The sequence below is a fragment of the Triturus cristatus genome, chromosome 10, assembly GCF_964204655.1.
Source record: "Triturus cristatus chromosome 10, aTriCri1.1, whole genome shotgun sequence".
In the NCBI taxonomy this organism is placed as follows: domain Eukaryota; kingdom Metazoa; phylum Chordata; class Amphibia; order Caudata; family Salamandridae; genus Triturus; species Triturus cristatus.
The window spans coordinates 1,127,896,747-1,127,901,746 of record NC_140593.1 but is presented as its reverse complement, the minus strand read 5'-3'; positions in this window follow the sequence as shown (position 1 = coordinate 1,127,901,746).

Sequence of the window (5,000 nt, the reverse complement as noted above, 5' to 3'; positions counted from 1 at the left end):
TGTGCCATTTTTACAACTGTGGACTGCCCGTAAAGCATTTTGAGAGTAACTGGATTATTTTACCAAGAGAACTGTATTTATGCAACTTGCCTGAAAGAAAACCTTTTATATAAAGAATTATATTTTGGACATAAATACAGCCTTGTGTCTTTGTGTGGTGGGGTGGTGATTATTGTGTGGGACAACTTGAACGCTTAACCTATATGCCCTCTGGAAATTTAGCCTGACTGCTCGCGCCACGTTACCTAGAGGGTGAGCAGGGGTTATTTTTAAAGAGGTGATCCTTTGCCCTGACTTAGATGAAAAGGGTCCCTGCTTGTCGCAAGTGCATACCTGCGCCAACCAGAGACCCCGGATTCTAACATTGGTGGCAGCGGTGCGGATTTACGGATTTGCGTTCTTGGTGTCTGCGCAGTGATTACTAACCATTGCACAGTGGACAGTCCAGTAGCTTAAACCACAGAACTTTTTCAAGTTTTAATTTTCGCTTGCCAAGGAAAAAGAAGATCCCTTGCGTTTGAAGCCATGCCGGGCTCAACCAGCACAGCATCTGAAGCCTCTGAGATGGAATGGGAATGGGATGCGTCAAAACTGGACGACTACACAAGAAGGCAACTCAAGTACTTCTGCAAGAAGTTCAAGGTTCCACATGTGGGGTGCAAGCTCAAACCACAGATCTACAAGGCGCTGAAAGCCTGGATGGAATCAAGGGGTGCAGCTGAGGATGTTGTACCTGAGGAGATTGACCTAGTGGAACCAGCGGAGAGCATCCACAGTGCGGGCAGGTGTCTGTCACCAGAGGAGCTGGCAGACAGACAGGCCGCAAGAGAGCAACAAGTCACTTTGGCAAAACTGAAAATAGATGGTCAATTGGAGCTGGAAAGCAAAAAGCTGGCTCTGGAAGAGAAGAAGCTGGCTCTTGAAGAAAAGAAAATGCAAATGGAGCATGACTTTTTAATGAAGAAATATGATATGGAGCTCGAGAGGCTTGAGGCCATGAGTGTCTCATCCCAGCAGCAAGAAAGGTGCGTAGCTCAGAGATTGAGCTTTTCTGAGTGGGAGGAGGAATCCAGCTCAGATGGTGGCAGCAATATTGAATTCTCTAGTGCTGAAAGAGTAGTACACACACCCAGAGATGTGGCGCCTGGCTTGAAGGAGGGGGTTAACACACACCAGGAGGTTCAAGGGCATGAGGTAGCTCCAGTAGTGCGCAGTATCCCTGAAGGGAATAGGGTAACTGGCGCAGGGGTTCATAGTCCTAGTGGCGGGAGGGACACTCTACTGGCTCTAGATGAGAGGCGCAGGGAGAGGGGTTCCCCCAACATTGAAGTCCTGGTAGGTGAGTGTGAAGACCGCCCAGAAGAGTGTGGGTTGTGTGACAGAGACAGTCAGATACTGTCTTGCCAGTCTCAGGAGAGTGGTGTGGAGTACGTGTGTGAGGCACTGGATGGTAAGGTGAAGGCTAGTTTGGTTAACCCTGCTAGGGGGCTGTGTGATCCAATTGTGGGAGAGCATATTTTAAGTCCCTGTTTTCCAGAGCTATGTCAACACCTGTTGGAGACCGAGTTCTCTGACCGCAGAGAGCTCACATTGGAGGTAGACCTTTTGGTGGATTCCAGAGGGTCTGGAGAGGCATTGGGGAATGACCCTGTGGGGAGTGGCTCAGGTATCTTCCAACCCAGAGTGGTGGAAGTGGTGCAGAGTAGCCCAGCTAGGTCCCATGGTAGTGGGAGGGGTGTAGGGGCTCACGTCCTGTCTCAGTGGAGAAGGAGTGAGTGTGGGGCTGCGTGCCCCCAGGTGCCCGAAACCCAGTCTCAGAGCCTGGATGGTTCTTTAAGGGAACACCAGGCGGGGAGCCTAGGCTGTCCTGATGGGCCACCCGTTGAGGGGGATCCCCTAGTGTCTGGTGAGCTGGGAGTGTCTGTAAGCAGGCCTCCATCAGTTCTGGTGTCTGGCAGTACCGCTCCAGTTGGGAGGGTGCAGAGGTCCAGATTGAGGGGTGAGAGGGGGAAAGAGTCCCCAGTGGAAGAACCAGTGGGTCAGGGGCCAGCCAGAAGGGCTGCGTCCCCCGTGAGTGACCATGGTGACACCACTTCTGTCCTGGGGGATCTTCAGGCACTGTCAGATGGACAGGGGTCTGGAGATCAGCGCCAGGCAGACTGTCACACGACACATGAGTTATGTGTCACCCTCAGGGGGGGCATGCGTGCTCCCCGGGAAGTCCTGGTGCGCCAGGCGAGCGTTCAACCGCATGGGTTGGACCCAGGGTTGGGAAGCCAGGTTCAGGTGTTGTCTGACCTGGAGGGTGGGACCACTGTAATCAGTGTCCTGACCCATGTTGCTTCTAGGGGTACCACGCCAGTTGGGAGTGGGCAGTACTCTGGAAGGGGGTGCAGAGGGAGGGAGTCCTCGCCTCTGACCCCGGCTCAACTGAAGGGTTTAGACCCTAGGTTGAAGGGCCAGGTTCAGGGTGTCCCCCCTGACCTGGGCACCCAGTTGCAGGATAGAACCCCTGAACTGGTGGGCGAATTGCGCAGGACACCTGCCACAGGTGCCGTGGCAATTCTGGAAGGGGGTGCCACTCCAGGTGGGAGGGTACAGAGCCCCAAGGAGGAGGACCGGGTGCGGGAGAGGCCACCCCAGTCTTTGGTCCAGCCGCTGGGTACAGTCCTGGGGCTGGTGGGTCAGTGCCAGGATGTCATACCTGACCTGACAAGGGGGAGAATGGAAAAAGGGTGCCAAGCACCTGGGGCTACTGGCCCCTGCTCCCTGGCACCACAGAGGATTGAGAGCCCTGAGAGGCATACAGCCTGGGTCTCATCCCTGACTACTGTCAGTGGCCACTGTAGCATTTTGCTGTCTCTCTGGTGGGACACACCTGTGGGCCAGTTAAGGTTAGGTGCTGCACAGGTGGTGTCCACAGGTGAGGAGAAGGGTTCCCCATGGATTGGCTTGGTGGGCCCTGAGAGTATGGACAGAGGGAGTCCAATAGGTTCAGATTGGCGTAGAACTGGAGTCTGCCCCTGCAGTTGCGGGCCAGGTCCTTGTTCTATCGCCCCAAGCAGGGAAGACCATCACGGTGGTGATTGGTCTACCCTGCGTTTTGGCTGGAAGGGGGTTGTGTTGGACCTGGCCCTTTTTGAAGGGTCATCCCTAAACTTTTTGCCTTCCTCCTGTATTTTTTCTGACCTGGTGTTGGCTGATTTATGACTCTGGGCACCTTACCACTGCTGACCAGTGCTAAGGTGCATATGCTCTCCCTATGGTAAAATGTATACATTGATTGGTGTCCATGATTGGTTCATTTGGTTTACTGTCAGCCCCTAGTAGAGTGCACCAGGAGTGCCAGGGCTTGTAAATACAAATGCCGCTAGTGGGCTTGCAGCACTGGTTGTGCCACCCACAGAAGCGGCCTAGTAAAATGTGTCTAGGATCTGCCACTGCAGAACCTGCGTGCGGTCTGGTACCGTCGCGCTGACTGCGCAAGTGCACCCACTTGCCAGTCCCTAAACCTTCCCTTAACTACATATTAGTCACCCCTCTGGTAGGCCCAAGGGCAGGGTGCATTGTAGGCATAAGGTAGGACATGCCCTGATGTGTGTGGCATGTCTTAATAGTGAATTACAGCCATTTTCGTTTTTCACTATTGAAGGCTACCTGCTCTCCATAGGCCAGAATGGGCTGCTGGAGTCACTACACGCTGTGACCCCAGTGGACTCATAGAGCATGGTAGAAAGTCATGTTTAGTATGCCTGGACTCAGAATAATAAAATACTTCTTTTAGTAAAGTTTATTTTAATATCCTGTGTTTGTAAATACTACTTTTAGAAAGTTAGTATTTACTGATCTGGCCATTCAGTCCGCCTCTGCGCTGTGTGTGTGTGTGTTCTGCCTAGCAACAGTAAGGAGCAGGGCTGGGGAATTCCAGGAGACAGGCTGGCTGCCAGGTGGTGGGTAGAGAGATTACACCAGGATGGGTGGGAGGAGTACACCTTGACTCTTGAATAGACCTGTGCTCTGCCAGCACAAAGCCGGCGCCGCCCCCTGTGGAGCGGCTGATGTCTCTGCCCTGCTGCTGAAAAGAAAGCGCAGAGTCACCACAACAAAGTGCTCCAAAAACTGGACTGAGCCAGGCCCAGGCCCCCTGGCGCTAAAGAACAAAAGAATTGGTGTATAAAAGTAGGAGCCTGGCTCCTAAGAAATCAGATCCTGTTTGCGCCAAGAAGAAACTCTGCCTGAAGGAGAAGGACCTGGAGAAGCTGAAGGAGGAATACTGTCTCTCTGCCTGAGAGACTGGCCTGCAGTGGGTGCCTGTCTGCTGGAAGGAGAGGGAAAGCCTGAAGAAAAGGACTTTGATTCAACTGGTGCCTTTAAAACAATCTCCAAGGGCTTGCGTGTGAACTTGCCCCCTGACCTGCGCCCCAGGAACAGTGGGCGCTACCATCCTGAAAGAAGAGGAGAAGTGCCTTGAAGTGATTCAGCAAGCTGACCCCGGAGAACCTGTGCATCCCCTGATCTCGCTGAGCAACGCGACTTCTGCTGCTGGCGTGGCTGCAAACAACGTAAAGGCCTGACAGCCCGAGCACCGTGAACAGTTGCCCCCTCGAGCCGTAGCTCGCAAAGTAAGGTGGAGATCTCCGCGCCTGAGCGCCGAGTCCCTGTGACCCCTGCCGGGTTGTAGAGGCTTCTGCAAAGGACTAAAGTGCCCTGGTTCGCGTCTCCGGCCGAAGCTAACAGCGCGCGGCGCTGTGATCTCACCCCGAGGCTGCCCTCCTGCTTCTGACCCCCTTCGTGGCAACCTGCATCCTGCCCGAGCGCCCCACGAAGCTCCGCCGTCCCCTGGACACTGGGGACACCAGCCCGACGTGGGACACCCCTGGACTGGACCGCGAGGCCGCCACGAACCTTCCCCGTGAAATCTGCAAGGTATTGTGCCAGCGCGTGAAAAGTACGGCCCGTACTTGCCTTTGTACGAACCGTACCTGCCCTGTAACTACGGG